The sequence below is a fragment of the Metopolophium dirhodum genome, chromosome 9, assembly GCF_019925205.1.
Source record: "Metopolophium dirhodum isolate CAU chromosome 9, ASM1992520v1, whole genome shotgun sequence".
Taxonomy (NCBI): Eukaryota; Metazoa; Arthropoda; class Insecta; order Hemiptera; family Aphididae; genus Metopolophium; species Metopolophium dirhodum.
In genome coordinates this window covers 29,849,648-29,870,572 of record NC_083568.1, presented here as the reverse complement: position 1 = coordinate 29,870,572, position 20,925 = coordinate 29,849,648, and the positions used below count along the sequence as shown (strand labels likewise).

Here is a 20,925-nt window from a genome sequence, read left to right as displayed (position 1 = left end):
ATAATAATAATAATAATAATAATAATACGCCCATCATAATATTGCGAAGACCTTGTGCTACAGTAGCAGACGAGCGACTCCCGTCGATATCATTCAATATAATACTACTCGCCAAAATACACGCCTAAAACCGGGTTTAGGTCAACTCTATAGTCAAAACCATATTATGTGCTGTTGCCAAAACAATTAGAAAATATTATATTATAATCGATCAGATTTATATAAATGTATAATATTATCTTATTATCTTCATAATGAATGACTGCGTAAAATTATTGTCGTCGTCGTCGTCGCAACTCGCAGCACGTGCATTACATTTTTTATATTACAAAAAAATACTATTTATACTGCAAATCAACATAATTTGTTATTGTGATCGATGGCGACGTTCCGTTATTCCGTCTGGCCGAGGTCCAATAATTCGAGACTTTGAAACTTCGGCGATTGTGTTCGTATCGCCGCTCGTAAGAGGTACCTACCGATCAAGTCGTGGGCTCGGAACCAAAAGGTGTCACTTCGGAGAATCAAATTATTCGGGAGAGCAATTTTAAACTTCAAACTGTAATATTATCTTCTTTCGTAATGAATGATTTTTAACAAATATAGAAAAATTATACCAAAAGTTGCCTGAACAGATCTACGTGTAAAAATTCGGTTTTTGTTCTAAGCTACAAAACTCGAGGTAATAAAAAAACAAACGAGTAAGCAAAACATTTCAGTTAAGAACCAAATGTTCTATAGGCAGAAAAACCTTCTGGTTATTAATATATATTTTTATCACTTAGTAAAAACTTTTTTGTTCTGAATTAAATGCATATGTTTTCCGGAAAACGAAAATTGGTTAAAATTATAATGATAACGTTTATGTTTTTGAGTAAAAAAGCTTTGTAAAATATATAATATACGAGATTCCTCATAAGTCGGTGCAGCTCCAATAACAATTGAAAATAAATATTCACAGATTTTTTTTTTTAAGTGTTAAAATTCCGGCACCCTATTCTACAGACGATGTATAAAACGTCCTGTATTTTATCCAGTAACCCCATCGTCCGAATCCACGACGCAACCGCAACCGACCCGATGACTATCGGTCCTCCGAAGGGTCTCCGAAACATAATATATGTTGCGGTTGCCCGTCGGGATTAGAAGCCGAACAAGCGATGTCAAGCGGGACGGACGTTTGGACAGATGGACAGGAAATTATGGTGGACGGGGGTCACCGAAAGAGCCACAATTTGTGTGAGGACGGTGTATAAGCTATACCTACTGACTTTGCGTTTTCCGCGACCGTGTTTTCTGGGTGGACGTGTACCAGGACCTTGGTTGCGGTGCAGGGCGACACTTGATAAACCGCGGCAGTCTGCCCAGCTGGCACGACTGGGATTAAGTGGCGAAAATTTGGCGAACCGTCGCACCTGCAGTCCGTCCGACACGTCGTTTTCGTGGACACCGTTGGCGTAAACGTGCGCACCTCTATTCTTGGGAATGCAAATCTTGCTATTTCGTCCCTCGGGAAGTCTGCAGACGGGTTGCACAGAAACTTCAGCGATTACTTAATATGCATCCTATTGAACGGGCTGTACAACGCCGCGCCGATGCAATCGATCGCTTCGTTGAATTGAGACATTATAATATACAATACCTTCTGTATCCAAGTCTCGTTTACAAATCACGCTTTTGAAATTCTTCCGTGATAATTTATCCGGATATCTCCAAAATAACTATTAAGTTGGTACGACATAACAACCATATAGGTACAGTTAATAATTTTTAATAATAATAATAATTTGTAATATAATTATAATATTATATTGTTTCGTCGAAAAATGTTTTTTTAAACATTATTGCGAATTGCATCTAAAGTATGACGTAACTAAAATAAGTACATTGTGCGAAATATATAATTGTACAATATGTAAAACAAAGACAATAATCACTTCACCGAGAACCTAATAGCCCAGATTTAAAAATTATGAATTATACAAAAGGAATGAAAATGAATAAAAATAGTTAATAACAAATATATAGGGACCAATTTCATAAGGACAGATAAATAATCAATGTACCCGGATAACTCTGAAGAAACCAAAAATAATTATAATTCCATTTATTGATATAAAGAATTAAAAACAATTCAAGGCAGCAATTCAAATATAAAAAAAATCTAAGAAAATATCATTCTAAATTTATCGGTATAGGCAGATAAGTAGCTAGGATGGGTGCAAACAATTATTGAGCACATATTTTATTCTGTTTTAAAAATATTGAACATTTGAATGTAATATTTATCCAAATAAATTATTATAATTAATAAAATAATTTATCCATACATTAAATCCTAAATTTAACAAAAAATAATAGTTTTAATGTTATGTTTGCATAAAAGAATACTTACTCAATTAATTTATACATATTTTCTATATCATTGGAAAAATATATCCAATCAAGTGCATACATCCAATAAGAACCAATAAAACTAAATTGCATTTAGTTTGCAGTTAGCCATCCATTATCTAGTTATATTTGTTTTAATATAAATGCAAATTAATTAACTACAACTACAAACATGTTACAAATTACTAGCGCTAATCTGTCATCGATTTCTTCTACATAACATGTAAAAACTTTTTTTAATTAATATTTTTAAAAAAGCAATCATACAAGAAAATAATATTATAAACATTATATTTTAAAAAATAAACCTTATTTGAGGAAGCATAAATTAATATGGAATCGTGTGGGCTTATTATCGTTATTTTAATTACAATACAATTATTGTGTCTTTACAAGTTTATGGTATATCACGTAAATCTAATACCTAAACCGTGTAGATAATGCTCTGTCATTTTGTCATGATGTGAGTCATCAAGTCTATCTTCTTCGTATTTGCAGTATTTGTTTTCTCAAAATTGAGAAATTACAATCGTTTAAGATACATACCTAGATCATTGGTATATATATTATTATAAACAAATGTAATACATTTAAATATAAATATAAATTATAAACATATGATAAGTGGTAGCTAATACAAAGTTAGACCTGCGGACGTCGTCCAATGGTCGGTGAGCCATTTCGGTTGTAGAAACTTTGTGTTGACCGCGAAATAATTGTATAAAGTATAACCTTAAACAAGATCTTTATAAAATTAAACATTATTCATAACAAAAACAATATTGTGTTCGTTATATTCGTCGTGCTGATTGAATACTGGTGTTTCTTAAATCACTTTTACTAGTTGTGCACTGTGCAATATACATCCTATTGTGTAATTCAGAAAAGTGAAAAAAAAATACCATACAAATTAGTACACTCGCCCAAACTTTAAATGTGTATTAATAAAATTAATAAAAATTATCAAATATTTTTTTTGGGTAGATCCAACACTTCCTCGTGGTGCACTTGGGGTCCACTTCGCCAAAAATATGATATTTTTCATGGGACGTACTTGGGTGATGCCCCGGACTCAGGGCATTAAATGTTGGTAATTTTAGGACACACTCGGGAAATTCCTGCAAACGATGTACGATATATTTAGCCTCAGGTAAACTCACAGCAGTCACTGGTACTGTTTCTCATAGTATTTGTATTTTTTTTTTTTTAATCGCAGAAATAATCGAAAACGTTCTTGTTTGCAAAGCCAACTGCTGTTACATCCGATACACATATTATAGAACTTAAACAGCCGGTCCGGAAAGATTCTAAAACGAAAACATAATCGTCATTAAAATTATCCAAATTAAACCAAGCAATATCGCCGCGATGGTCTCATTTAATCAGTTTAATGATTCATATTTTACCTATACTTTAATTTTGTACGCAAGTTAAGAAGTGACCTGCAGGAGCGATACAAACTTATTTTTTCAAATGAGAATTGTCTTTATTGAGAACTGCATAGTTTTTAGTCGGATGATTTTTTTAATATCTTTTTGTTCTTTTGTACGTCATAATGGTTTTCATTTGTATCTCCTCAATAATTATGTCACAACAATTTGAGAATCTGAAAATATTGTAGTTTTCAATAACTATGTGAATTAAAACATTTCTAAAATCAGGATTTAAACGAATTACGCACTGCCCGGTATCAAATCGGGCCGAGAATGCCTGGTGAATCACTCTGTATACGTTTGGGAGACACCAAGTTATATAACAATGATACATTCGACGCACGTGCGATAGAGAGTAAACGGTTATAATTATCGGGACAAATGAGCGCGAAGATTGGAGGAGTGGCGACGGCGGCGGCGCCCGGACACCATAAATAGCGGAGAGTCGGTGTATTGAAATTTGTCGATGATGATAATAATTATTATAATAGCAATAATAACAATAATACGTCCAGTGTACTACACTAATATCACACATGGGACGCCTGTGCGCTACATAGCATTATATTATTATTCGTGTGTAACATTATTATAATATCACACACATCATATTAGGTAGGTAACTGCAACGACACCGCCCACCGTAGAGCAGACGCGAAGCGATATGTATCTATTTATACAGGGTGTGTCCGGCGCATATTATTATGACGACGTGTTTGTATTCGATTTCGACGTAAAATCACTGTCGAACCCTCCCCATGAATATTTGCCTGAATAATAATATATCGAATACGGTCCATGGCGCTTCTGAATTTCGTGTGACTTTTAGAGATGCGTGTCCGCCGCAGATTTTTAAGTCTCGTTAAACTTACTTTTTATATTCACTTCATATCTCAGTACTACAATACTCGCGTCCTCAGTTTCTTATATCTCTCCACTGACTTATCCGACCGTCGTCACCATCATAACATAATATATAAGAATACTTAATAATTAATAAACTTTTTTATTGATATCTACGAATTTAAATAAAACAATGGTATACATTATTAACTACATAGATATAAGCCTAAAACTGAGAGTAAGATTAGAAATTATATATTACAAAATAATAATAAAGAAGGTAAAATCACAAATTCGGTACTCATAGTAATACAAATATTATTCGAATAAGTTTTTAAGAATTTCATTGTTTCCAGAAGATATCAAAATATTATTTAACGTGTAACTTTAAGAGTAATGTGGAATATAGAATAAATAGCTAATACGAAAGTTATACGTATTGATTTTAAAATGTATCTGGTTGAGGATGAATGAAGGTTAAAAGTTTATAAAATATTTTCGTATCCAGTGTGGAAGCTGCCAGCTGGTACTCGGAATATTAGATTTAAAGCATACGAATCGAAGGACTTAATTTTGTACTCTTATTTCGAGTTGGTCACAATGGCCACTGCTGTTATTTCCCCAAATTAGAGGAGCATATTCAAGAGTTGAACGAATAAATGAGGTATATAGACATTTGAAAGTTAATGGGTCATGGAATCCGTAATAGTTACGTTTTATCATACCAAAAACAGATAATATGTTTTATTTTTAATAGCTAATATGTGAGTCAAATAATAGTTTCATGTCGAATGAAATGCCTAGGTCTTTTATAACATATGCATGTACTAATCTAGATTAGAATAATTATTAAAGCTTAACGGTTTATGTTTTTTAGATTATGTTACAATTTGGCATTTATCAATGTTAAGTGAAAAACCATTTGAAATGCACCATTCGATAAATTGAATGAATTCTTTTTGTAAGAGTTTTTAATGTAATATTATGTAATTTAGAGGTGGGTCGAACTGTATTTCAAATTCAAAAATCAAACCAACTTTAGGTGTTTGATTTGAGTTTGAAGGTCAAACCTAGTTTTAAAAAAATCTAACTGCGAACCGAACTCCAAATACAAATTGGGACATGTCATGCGTTTCAAACAAAAGATTTTATATTTTCGTTATTTTAAGTTTTATTCGCAATTTAATTCAAAAGCTTAATTCGAATTCAGTTCTGTATTAAATAAAACGGGTTTGGTTCGATGTTGAATATAATATAATGTCCGATTCGAGTTCGACATCACACTGAATATTGTTTGGGTTGTGTTCCATTTGACATACGATATAAAAAATGTTAATTTGTTGACACATAATATTAGCATACGCATTTTGACTGAAAATTTAATTTATCAATAATATATTAACTTTTTAACATAGATGTGTCCATTATTATTATTAATATTATCAATATTGTTTTTTTATTACAATTAATAAATATCCTCGGCTAACGTGGTTATTGAAGTAACAATATTATTTATCGAATTCTCATATACCGAGCTTAAACTAAATACATATAAACATTAAATACAGTGATTTTGAAATGGTACGATAATAATATAGCTAGGTAACAGATTTGAAAGTATATTAATTATTTAAACATACGTTGATTGAATTTCAGTATTATTATTATATTAGCCAACATAATAATATATGCTATATTATAGAATAACTGACGTCTAGAGCGCTTCGTATAGATTTCCATATATATATTATTACCGTTGTCGTGTATCCGGCGAGCACTCGCGATGCGATATTATTACACATTCGCCTAGTCTATATCTATGTTGTACACAGACTACCCTATATAACGATCGGTCGCCAGCTGTATATATAAAATATACAATATTATAATACATATATATATATATATAAATATATATATTGTAGATATATATGTTTATAATATACCTACGTTGTAAGCCAATACTAATTGCTGTTCAATGATCGCCACGATAATGTCACATTAGTGCAACACATTGTGCATGTCGGTACCTATCTTTATTAAGTATACGATATTGTACACAGCATAATATACAGGGTGATTCACCGAGAATGCTTACCCTGTGATTTTGGTTTGAACAATAGAAGTTTGTACCATTACAAGACACTCCTAAATCAGTACATAAAATCTCAAGAATTAAAAATTTCAAGGATAAAATATTGTCTAGAAAATACTGTGAATTTAAAAATTCCAAAATTCAGAATTTGAATAAATTCATTATTTAAAAAAATTGAGCATGCTTGGTAAATCACCCTGTATATAATAATTAATAGTATATGCATATAATATGGAGGACAATTTTATTGTAACAAAATACACCGTCCACTTGTAGTAGTCAAGTGGTAAAAATTGTTTCACACTTTTAAGAAGCAAAAATATTTACGCTTAGTATTTAGGTATAGTCTCACAATACGTTTATTAGGCGCCATTTAGGGGAGGGATTTGAGAGTGATTAGCACCCTCATAATAATTTATGCCATTTGTAGACTAATTAAAAAAATCAGCACCCCCAGTTTTTTCATTGAAATTGAGCCACTGACATCCTTTCAGAATAGGTACTTAAAAATTTTAAAAGCCAGAATTTGAATAAATTAATTATTATCAAAAGAAAAACCAGGAGTGAGCATGCATCACTATGGTGAATCACCTTGTATATTTTTACGTTGTTTTAGGGGTTATAAATAAATGCTCTAAAAGAATATATTATAAGAGATAAGACTCGTCAAGACGGAATGTCAGTGAAACGCTCATACTCGAATCTTGAAAACTCGAAAAACTTGGAAGCTCGATTTTTTCTTTATTCCCCCTGAGGTTAGGTTAGGTTAAATTTGAGTAAGGCATCTCGAATAATACATATAATATCTTTTTATCTCCCTTCAACTTCGAGTTATCACGACTCGACTGTATTATGACAATAGTAATAACAACTCTGTGTTTTTAAGAATAGTATTATTGTTATTTATTTATACATGTCGTTGCCGCTCAAACCTAAGTATTTAGTTTAAATTTTAACACCACGTTCAAATTAAAAACCACGACCAGCTACCACGAAATATCGTTCAAATTCGGTATAGGTAGGTTGTTTAATGAGTGTATTAATACGTTTCGACCTACAACGTTCATTGTTATAACTATTTCCACTGCAATTATAGTCGAGTTAGGCATCGATGTGTGAATAATATACAATCATTAAAATGAACAAAATATATCGTAACGATTATATACGACCAGTGATGTGAAAGTTATATGAATATTTACGTACAGTAATAATATTACGATCATGCGTCGTGAGCTGTAATTCGATAATACCAGCTATAACTACGAAATCTTTAATAATAATGATTGGTTTATTATCCAATTACTACGAATTAACAGAAATTATCAGTATACTATATTATTTATTGTTTATTAATTGTTATCTGAGGGGGAGGGGGTGATATAAATAGATTTTCGAAAACCCTACGTGAAATTAATATAATTAAAATAATACGAGCGTTTCGGAAAATGTGTACGCATCGGAAAAAATAAGCAAATAATCGTCATCGCGTTTCCTTGATAAATTTCCTAAATAATAGTTTAAATTTCCGCTCGAAAACCGTGCACAGGACATTGTCGAATGTTGAGACGGATTAATACCATAATAATTATACGATCCGAGAAATATATATTATATGACAAAAAAAGTAAAATAACCAGCTGGTACAATAATTATTATTATTATTAAAAATAAAAAACGTGATTCCACTAAAATATTCAAAATTGAATTCTATCTTTGTTTTTTTCGCATATTTTTGAAACGCGGTAAATGCTGTATTAAAATTATTTAAACACTTTATACTATCTTATAGACGCCATTGCGAAATTATTGTAAATAATATATTTAACATATACCTGTATTATGTATTTATGAACTAGAAAAAAAATGTCCAATTTAATTTTACTATTATACCTAGTTGTGTGAAGGTTGCTATATATTATGCTCTTTTTTCGTACACGTTTCTCATATATATTTTTTTACCGTTAAAATATAATCAATAAAAGCGCAAGGAAAAAACCTCCTACCTATAACCACGCAAACAGAATACAACGACACTTTTGGAGACCAATATTTATAATACAAAGGTACTCCAATAAATTGAAGAAAAATGTTTTTTTTCTATACAGTCCAAGACGTCAATGAAACTCTGTTATATACAATACAATACAATAACAATACGTGAGCGTGATACTAGTTTTGATTAAATTAAATTAAATTACACGGCAATAACATATTATTATTGGTTTATTTTTTTTTTAAATATATACATATTATATATTAATTCGATTCAGGTATGGTCGAAAAATCGTATACTAAAATATTCAAATCCATCGATTCGATTATTTTTGATAGAGGGCGATTTATATACGAAAATAGAAACATATTTTATTGTAAGGCACTACGGCAGGCCGACTTTAAAAATCTTTAATACAAACAATAAGTTCTAAAAAAAAGTTATTGTATTTCATTACAATATAACAACTAACGAATAACAATACTATTGATTAGTCATCTTCTTTCCTCCATTTTTTTTTTAGTTTTTATTTTCATTATTATGAATAGCAAGTCTCCCGAAACAAACCGCGTTTGAATTATTCGTTAAATTACGCCGCATTGCTCGACATAGTTTATCATTTAAAACTCATTAAGCTACATAAACAGTAAATCCTACCAATTTTTAAAACAAACGTTTTCACGTCAATGTTCTGTATGCCTACCTGAATCAATACTTCACTGGTCACTACTAAAGTGGTGTGACATTAAAAAAAACTGCGTAGTATCCACTGCGCGCGTGAAGAGGCTTATACTCAATCTGGATTACTTTTTTAGTATATTATTATGGGTAAGTAATATTACATAATGTTTTATTACTGTTATTGATTTTTTCATTGATTTTTTTTCATTGATTTTCACATTCAATAATAAACATATAATTTGAATTTCAACCGTGAAACTACAATAGTGGTGTAGAAAGTATGGGCATTTTATTAAAACGAAACTATAAATTACGAAATTATAATACATACTTTTTATAGTATTATAATACTTTGTAATAAACCAACCAATTAAAAAAAAAATCTTAAAATTTTTCATTAAATCGTAACAATCGTAAACAAAAAAATTCGGAAACGTATTCTTGAAACGTGGGTGTTACATAAGTACCATATATTTGAAATAATGTTAATGATATTCATACTTTGCCTGTTTTGTTCTTTTCGCGCTAGGCCGTTTGCGAGATATGTGGATTGCATTTACTGCGAATTCTTCCACTGAACGATTACTGCAGCAGTTACGGTACACTTATTTCGTTAAGGGTGAGAAAAGCACAAGAACAACACGAGGTAAAACAAAAACCGGACACGGAGGCGTTTTTGTATATAACGGATTTTACAAACGATATAAATATCATAACGTGCGTCATCCAGACGAATAATAGTCGATGTCGAATGTCATCAGATATCTCAGACATATTATATAGGTACGCACTTGAGTGTAATTCGAACGAGTCTCCACGTGGGAAGAAAAAATAACATCGATATAATATATTATTGTCGCGGCGTAGGTATACAACTACTGCCGAACGATATATGCGCAACGTAATTTATTTTTACCGATAATTTCGTTCGGAACGATGTCGTGCGTATGTTTCCAAACGAATTCGATATTATAATAGTAATAATAATATTGTTACAACAACAGAGACAATACGTCTCATATACTGCTTCGATGTTTCTGGCTGTATTATTATATTATAATAATAATGGTATATGCCGTTTAAATAATGTTCAACAACGCCGTTTACGTCACTGTATACCTATATTGTATTATTATTATTATTATTATTATTATTATTATTGTACCTGGCGCGTAATCTTATACCATAACACTATTTACGTTCCATATAACCGCGACGCGGATTAAGACGACTCGGAGACGCTGATTGCATTATACCTATGGCACAGACCGAATGCGTATGGATAGTGCGTAATATGATGTAGGTATACGCGTATAATAATAATAATAATAATAATAATAATAATCATAATACTACCCCTACGTGTAACCACAAGATTTCGGTACTCGTCTGACACGCAGCGGGCACATGTAGCCGGGATATACGCTTTTGTCCCCGCACTCGAATCCCGTACACGTTTTGTAATTGAATTTCGTCGGTTTAATAACCATATAGATACCAACACGGTTGCGTGCGGTATCGACCGTTTTATCAACAATAATACCACACTCGATACCTGCACGACGAGCACGTGCTGGATCGTAGCGTAAAACTGCAATTAGGTTTCGACGTAAAAAAAAAGCTTCGAAATAACGTGTTGCGGAAACGACGTGTCGATGGATCTCCGCCATGATCGGCCAACGGTCAGGTGAATAACAACTTCCGTTTTAATTTCACATAATATACCCGTACACGTTTTGTAATTGAACTTGGTCAGTTTAATAAATAATGATCGTACGGTCGCGTGCGGCATCGACCATTTGCCCTGGATCGCAACTGAAAACTGCGATTAGGCCTCGGCGTAAATACGCTTCGAAATAATGTGTCGATGGATCGTCGCATCCGCTCATCTTTCGATTGGTCTGTGGCTTGGCTTTCACCTTCCTTTTTAATTCCATACCTACTTAAAGGGCCCCCGCTACTGCCATTAACTCTTACTCAAAAGACCTTAAGTTTTGACAAAATTAAAGATGGCTTAAGTTGTCCGATTTTGATTCCGAAAAATAATTTGAACTCGATAGAAAATTGTCTTTAGATCGTACGACGGAAATTTAAATCTTATATTACTGTCAACTTGAAAATATGAATTTTTTCAAATCATAATTAAAATTAAAGACAGAAAAGGTTTCGTACGATCTAAAAACATTTTCCTGCTGAGTTCAAATATCTTTTTAGAACCAAAATCAAGAACTTTAATCTTGTCAATAAGACAATAAGTAAGTACTGTCGCAAACTTCGTATAGTGAATTTTATATTATTGTTATCGAGCTATGACATGCGCATGCGCGTACGAGAGTGGTACCCGCATTGAATATTTCACTCACACTATTAATCATTTACAACAAACACGGATCCCGGACGGCGAGATTAAAAATTGCCTAAATGTCACCTCTTAAATAATAGCCGTAGAGAGGCCTAAGGCTCAACATCGACGGGATCGATGCAATAATTCTCGTTACATATAAGTGCGAAATTTTAATTTTTTTAACAACAAAAGTTGTCTTCCTTTTGCGGTGTAGGTGTGCTATTATAGAACTGGAACGAACTTTGTTTAGTATTATTGTATTTTAAGGACGAGGGTTTCTCTAAGCCAACTACTTTACAGCCTACAGGTATATGTGATCCTGATAACTATGAACTACCCCACATGACTTATAAGTTATAAGTATAAGTAAATTTCACGATACTAATGGTTCGTAGGTAATTGGTATAGGTATAATGTATGTGTAGATGATAAATTATGTATAGCTTGAAATACGTAATCATCATAAATAATACGAGCGCATCGTATTAATCCGACAATTTGGCTCATATTATAATAATATATTATTAAGTATTATTAGGTATACTTATTGTAGTCTTATATCCGACAGTTTTAATTTCTTTCAATTATGAACATTATTATTATTATTATTATTATTATTTTTTTTTTTTTACTATTAGTTTTATCTTAGCATTTTTGCATATCATCATATTTTAAATTTCTGTTTCAATTATACCAAAATATATGAACTCTATTTGATACATATTCTATTATGTAAAAAAAATGATAAAATGATCGGATGATAATTAATTAATACCTTTACCAATACCGGTTTTATTATAATATTGTTTCAGCACGTTATTGTATTATTGGGATATAAATTGGGCTCTATATAATACAATAATCTGAAATTAATTAATTTGATTTACGACATTTGAATAATATATTACGTTATGAAATAATTTCCGATAGTTCCAACGCCATTAACCGACGATTTCAATTGATACTAAATCGACAATGATAAATACATAGGTGATAGGTGTGACAACAATTCAAATAATTTCATACGTATAATGTAAATATGTAGGTGAATAATATTTAGAAAACGTATTTTACTTTAACTAAATTCGACTCAATGGTTCTTACTTAAATAATTTATTTTATAAATAAAAACATTGAGATTGAGTTTATTAAACCGTATGTCAGTATCATTAGATTATTAAAATATTTTCAATTCACAAAGTGTATATAACATTATTATGTATGTTATACTAATAATTTAACAATTAATTTCGTTACGAACTTACTGCAACTTAATCAGTTCATGTAGTTATTTATAAGTATTATTAAAACGAAATTATGTTTGTAAAGTATGAATAATCATAATTCGATTTAGTATAATAAGGACACCGCGCATATGAGAGTCATTTTAAGAACAATTATTGTAAGTACTTAAAATATTCCACTAAACAAAATTATGACACTTTAAGACACGTTTATAAATGAACAATAGTAAGGGTACTTGGTGGTGCTACGAAGATGTAATTCTATATATTTCCTCTCGTATCTTTAAAATGTAACTGAGATATTGTGTAAGCAATCTAACAGGTGTACCTAATGAATAATTTAATAAAATATCAAAAATCTGAGGTCTTGCGCTTTAAACTTGTATGATACATTTGTGTTGTTTGTTATCACGTAATTTACAAATACAAACGCTTTATAAATTTCAAAATATTTAATATATATTACGAACAGCATTAAAAACGAAAATCAAACTAAATCTAATATATCATTATAGGATACACTGCCAAATTAATTGTACGCATCGTGGTGTAAAATGTTTAAAATTGTTTTGGTTTTATTAAATCTACTTATTATACAATAATAATATACGCGTTATAACGTTATGAAATTGCAAAACGCAAGCTATAAAGTGTGTGTAAAGCTAAGTGTGTGTGTGTGTGTGTGATTCACACATACACAAATACAAATCATACCGATGAACAATAGAATGTGAAATTGTTAACGCCATATTATGTACCACGCAAGTACTTAACCATATAGGAATTTGTATTCATTTGTCTCGATTCCCTTACATTGAACCGATATGATAATAATATGTTTAATAATATACAATTTTAGGTACCCGGGGTACCTAAGACATGATATTATATAACATAACAACACTGAAGAAACTTTAAATATTTGGCGGATCCCGATGATTTGGAATCCGTTTAGTGTATCATCATAATAGTATAGGCACGTCCTGGGTATAATATCATTATTAGGCGCCCATCATTACCAAACGATTGTGCATTTGTGCACACCTGTATGACTGAGGTATATATTTATTTTATTTTATGGATAGGTACCTATTATATTACGATACAATTATTATACTATAACAACCTAAATAATTGTTATTGCTCGTTTAGAATTATCATAACCCGCGCAGTGTGTAAGGTACATGTTCCGCAAAGGCACTTCGGTATATTATTATGTCATTCATCGTATATTGTGTGTGTGTTGCATTTAAATACGTTATTGTCGCCGAACAACAAATTAAACGATGCAATTAATAACGATAATGATTTCCAATGCAGGCGATGTGCCTGTTATAATATGAACATCCGTCTGTACACATAATACACTGCAGAGTTGTATACAAAATATCGAATGTTTTCCATTTTCACAGAAAATTTGTGCGGCACGCGAGTATATGATATTAATGCACTGCATGTCTGCACACGCTCGTATAGTTGCTTCTATTTAATATTATATAGGTAGGTAGGTACGCACGAATTGACGACAGAAACGTAAAGTGAAATAAGGTTAATTTCAAACAAAATAATTAGGCAGTACATAAACTACGTATTTTATACATAATTGGTTGAACCGTATATTATAATAAAGTATAGCTGTTAATGATAAACGAGTAAACCGAGCTGTGAAAACTATAGGTAGTTCAGTTGAGAAACAATAATACGTAACACTGACTGTGGTGCGGTTATAATTGCGATATCACAAATCAAAACAAAAAAAAATTACAAAACAAAAACTGAATCACAAGTTCAAACTTTATATTATTACTTTCAGTAGGCGGCGCTAAACAGATATAAAACTCCCTAATTTTGGTATGTAAGTAATCAAGACGCATCGTGTGAAATTTTTCTTGAAATATCAATATTTTGATAATTTAGACAATATTCGCGCAAACCTCGTAAACAATATTTATTATACGATCACAATCAAAATTCAAAATACTATAACGTCAAGGAAAATGATTATTGATTATTTTCGATTAATTTTGTAAAATGATTATTTTTTTTTCCAACATCAGAACGAAACAAGTAAGTATTAGTAACAAAGACGATAGGTAATTAATCGAAAACAACGTTGTTTTCTACGCTTTTCTTTCACAATAAAATCGATGTTTTTAAATTGGTAATTATATTTTTAACTCCGAGTAATGAGTAAACGTTGCGTAATGGGATGTATACGAATAAAAATAAAATATGAAGCTATTAATATTTTTTAAGCATTCATTTTGAGATTGAAATAGCTTAACTGTAAAATGGTTAATGATTACAATGACAACTTCTACAATAAAACGTATTATTTTGTTTTATGGCATTTTAACTTTTTTTACATTTCGCGATCAAACAATAGTATTATTTGAAAATACCGACGGATGTTCAATGGTCTTCATAAAAAAAAATTTAACACATTTATTTACGTAGAACATTAAAATTGTGTACATTTCACACGTGTATAACGGTTAAACTGCTTAAAATGTACTTTTTATATGAATATTGAATAATCATAATTTATAATATTATGTATAGAGTATAGACGTATAGTATTATTGTTTCATCATAAAGTAAATAACAATTTTTATCGCCTTATTTATCTGTCTATTGATATAATTATAATTTATAAATTCATAATTAAAAACCACAGTATTTAATTTGTATCGATCAAATTTATTTATACCGTTGTCAAAGATTTTATAATTAAAATTCCATACCATGCAGAGTGCCCTTCCACTACTCTAGAAACCAATTTGAATTCTATGTACCTGCACACAAAACATCATAATATGGGCATAATCACACATTGGACGCTTGTGTATAGAGCTGTGAATAAATCTAACTCCTATAGTCACGTTTAAATATTTTAATAACTAAATATTATATTAATTAGAAATAGTCTTAAGCTATATATGGTCAGTGTTCACTGTAATTTATTTCATAATTGTACTATATTATATTATGTACTCACCAATATGTCAAACTGCCATTTGGCGATAAAAAATAAATTACAAACTATAGATTAAACGCAATATTATCAATAATGTCTACAAAATGTTGCTAATTTTTTATTCGTTTTATCCATCAAAAATCAGTATGCATATCTCCATGTCTGTTAATTTATAGTATCGAAACGCGATGATGGACATTTTCCCGTCGGTCTAGTGGAGAAATAACAATAACATAGACCAACACGGAAGATTTACGATACTTTTAACCCTGTTTACAAATATTATTGACATACAAGTTGAATACAACGGTTGATGAGTGCAGCACAATACACATCATTCGATAGTAATAATAATAATAATAATTGTTGCGAAACAAAGTATTTTCCAAGTATCCGCCCGAGATTCTAAAAACTAGATTTTTCCTCTCTATACAGCTGGTACCTACACACTGCATTTTGAAACAAAAGTTGCGTAGTTACTACACTAATTTAGACTTCTATCGATTTCGATGTACGGTCTATAGTATGTATATACACGCCAAACTTTCACGTCCACTCGAAAATTTAACCACCATGAACTAAACTATAAATAACCCATGATGTTGTTATTATTGTAATTATTACTATTCATTATAATAAATATAAAATATATGTACCTGTACAATAGGCATAATATGTAAGTGGGTGGTTTCCGATTGAATTCAGGCGCGTTAGGTTAAATCACAATAATATAATAATATTATTGTAGATAATGAATCGGACAGTCACTTATCAGTTAGGTACGCGCGTAGTTATCAGTTTCACAATAAAATAATATATTGTAAACGTGCGCGTACAAACTGTGATCGGAGAGTCTTAACTGTGACGAAACATAATAATATTATTAATATTAAAATATTTTATTATATTATATATAGGTAATATATTGTACATTACTACATTATAATATTATATTATGTGTAATTTAATTTTCTAATTACCCGCGAGTGTGTGTGTGTCTGTGCGGCGGCCGCGGAAACGCGTACAATGGCGAAAAATGTGCGGTACACAATACCGGGGTTCATTAGGTGAAAAAAAAACCCGTGACATGTTGGTTTATAAAAGAATTGTATAATATTATTATTATTTAGAACGAATAACTGACATAAAAACTGTTTACAAGTGTTTGTAACTCCACATTTCCATTGTTGCACTTGAAAAATCTCAACCATATAATTGGACACACGAACTAACAGCGTTCGTATAATATTATAAAAAGCCGAATTGACTACTCTTTAAAAAACAAATCGGTATCATGACCGCGGTATCGGTTGGTTTTTGTATACAAACCCGAAAACGACGTGTCTGGTATGCGAGCGGTATAATACCTGCGCGTGTTACCACAAGTCCCGCCGGAAAGAAAAAAAAAACGGGGCCTCCTCATTCGTTCGGTGCACGCCGCCGTTTAATATAAAATATAACGACGACGATACCACGGGAATAATAATATAACACGGAATTATAACATATTTATATTTATACATTTTTATACGATTAAAAAATACGCCGAACAACAAAACTCGAGTTATTGTCCACGTCATGATAACAATAATAATACGACGTTTATTGTGTTTTAGGTACTATACTACTTGTTTATTATAATTTTGGCGGATAGCCCGCGGAGGTAAGCCCGACGGAGACGGGGCCCGCGGTATAACAGCTATGCCTACGGCATGATAATAATATATTATAATATACCCAACGACGTTCATTATAATAGGTAATATATCATAACTTTACACGGTTTACACGTGTTTAGTTAATAACACACTAAATCGATACAAAAAGGACGGACCCTCGTAGTTGCCGAGCCGCGTCGTCGTTCTATGCGTGTTACAATATAACGTTTATACTGATTACCGGCAAAACCGTTGTGTTATTACTATTATTATTATTATTATTATTATAGTGGCGCGAATTTAGTGAATGCTGCAGCTAAAGGAAAGGACGCGCGCGAGTACATTATATGTATTATAAAAGGACGAAACTATACTATACGAAATTCAGGAAATTCGGGAGAATATATTATCGTTTTAAATCGATATATCAATAGGTAATATATATGATTATAATTTATAATAGTAGATATTGTACAATAAATTATAATACAATAGTATATATGCTATAATATACCTAAACTATACTTCCCCGTTATGTAATACAGAGATGGCTTACGGAGAAAATGCGACTAGCTTTATACTATCGACGTTTCAGATTTTCTGTCCTGCACTGATATTATATAATATTATATTATACGCACCATTATGCAGTATAGAGTCCGAAATACTGCATGGAATTGATTATTGTGTATTATTATTATTATCATCATGTACCAATAACACTGTACTTTTTACCATCAAAACATAAAGAAAATATACTTCCGCTCTCGTCTCGCGAACGCTTCCGATACGCGTACCTAACCAGAAAATCTGGGGATGGCGTGTTGTTTGCACGAGATGCATGACGATGACGTCGGTGTATATTATAAAGTACTTTATAAAGCATATTCCATCTGTTGTTAGTGTATCACAGTTATTAATATTAGTATAAGCAAAATAATATTATATAGGTTATTCGTTTCAAAAAATGTCTTATCTCTTGGAATATTAAAAAATACTGATCACGTTGTAATCTGTAATAGTGCAGGGATTCATATATAGAGGCACCGCTATAAAAACTTAAACTGGTATAGAATATCAATCGATCCTCAACACGTCTTGCAAGTTGCAGGTAGACGGTGCGATTTCGCAGTACGATAATAATAATTCACGTGCAGCGATCTTAACGCTTGCCCATCACATTCATTTCCGTTTACAACGACGTCATAATAATATTGCATACGTTTTCATAATAATAAGATCATACTATAACGCTCATTCCTGACAAATATGGCTTAAACCCGAAAAAGAGCCCCATATTTTAATGTAGTCTATTTCGGTTCTTAAGACTCAGTTATATTACTATTTACTCGACGATTTTATAAGTGTCGGTTTGCTAAAATAAAAAATAACAGTTTAAAATTTAAATTTTCGATTAGGTACCTCAAAATACAAAATTAAGATTTCGGTTGACACGGGTATTTGAGTATTTCTATAATTTGCATTTTGTGATTTATAAAAAATGTACTCATATATCAGAATGTAAAATTAAAATATTAGATAAACCTACCATATATACATACATATGTATATTATAATTTATAACGCAATTATACCTAAAATCAAGACTTGATTCATGCATTTACGCGTTCTGTCATAGGTAAAACCAATAATATATTTTTATCAGTTGTATACAATGAATTATCAGTTATTTACATTTAATAATAGTATGGATAATTTTTTGTTTTTTTTTTTTTTTTTAATATAACTATGTAGAATACGTTAAAATAAAATATAACCCTAAGAAGTAAGAACCGAACAATACATCATAATAATATTATTATCATGAATTTTCGTCTGAATGATGTTTATGCCATAAATATTGCGGACAATGACCGAAACCATATTTTTTTATATAAAAACGTCGATACCTACGTAATGTATAAACACGTCATAATACGGTTCCTGTTCTACTATGGACTGCATATTGACCAGGAGCATGCTCACGGGGGGGGGGGGGAGATGAGGTTGTCATATCACCCATTAGCCTTTTTTGTCTATTGATTTCTCAAAATAATTTATTGTTAAAATAAAAATGCATGTTTGCAATATTTTTTCTGTGCGATTTTTAATATTTCACATAGGTTAAGTATTGATCAACAATAATACGTGTGATAATCTAATGAAGGAACATATTTTTTCCCCACCATCACGGAGTGACTTACGTCAAGATGTTACTATACTAACATACAATATAGCTATACTAATTCCCATTACACACGATTAATGATAGGTATATACTTATTGGACTCACATTGTGTCCATTAATCGAATGAGTGAATGAGGCGAATGGTCCAAGAATAAAAACGTACACAATATTATATTATGCGTTGCAACAAAAAATATAAACTAGGCTATTCATTGATGATAATATTCAATGTTATGTATTTATTATATCATGTATTTCAAATATATGGGTCATATTCATAAGCAAATAAAACACAAACAATTGATAACGATATTAAAAATAGTAAATATTTTTGATCAAAAATATTGTTTCGTAATGGTTATAAATTATGTGAAAAAATATTTTCAATAACTTGAATACATTTCGATGTGATAAATCGACGAAATTTAGGTATCAGTGTATTACATATTAATAACTATTGTCATAATAATATATTATATTACCTATATAATTACGAAAATAGATTAAAAATGTGGGAATATTTAGCCCTTAAAAATAGTATACCTCATTAACCAGTTTGGTGATTCCGATATATGAATTTTCTGCTTTGTGTATGTTCCCTGTAAATCCGGACCAGCCTGGTTGACTCCAGTAGGCGAACGATTCCAATAATCCGCTATCGTGTTATAAGAGCTGCTATAATAGCACCTGCAGTCGGCAAATAAGCAAGAATACAATTTTTCGTCGTCTAGCTAATACATAGTGATCAGCTGAAAATAGTCTAAAACTGATACGTTCGCTTTCGAAAGAACTGAGCACGCCACTGCAAGATACTAACGCATCGTAAGCCTTTGTCAACGACGGCGACGAAGAGTCAAAATGTCGATACGAATAATATTAATAACAACGGTAATCGTCACAAAAAAAAAACCGAGCATGACCATAGTAGTAAAGTATGTACCACGTTATACGACGACAATATAGAACCGTGGTATATTATCTAGCCGCGACCTAGGTATGCCGGCCCCACTCGTCGGCGGGGAGGTACGGGGGAGAGACGATCGCCCGCCGCACTCCCGAGTCGCCCGGCGAA

General features: G+C 31.3%; 1 long non-coding RNA gene across 1 annotated transcript; it reads right to left on the bottom strand.

Moving 5' to 3' along the window:
- Positions 1-3,075: 3,075 nt before the first annotated feature.
- On the bottom strand, positions 3,076-20,775 carry LOC132952839 (uncharacterized). Its single transcript, XR_009665513.1, has 3 exons — positions 20,397-20,775; positions 3,801-4,000; positions 3,076-3,701 (listed from the first exon to the last, which is right to left on the bottom strand). It is a non-coding gene; the product is annotated as an uncharacterized LOC132952839 (long non-coding RNA).
- Between the last annotated feature and the right edge of the window lie 150 nt (positions 20,776-20,925).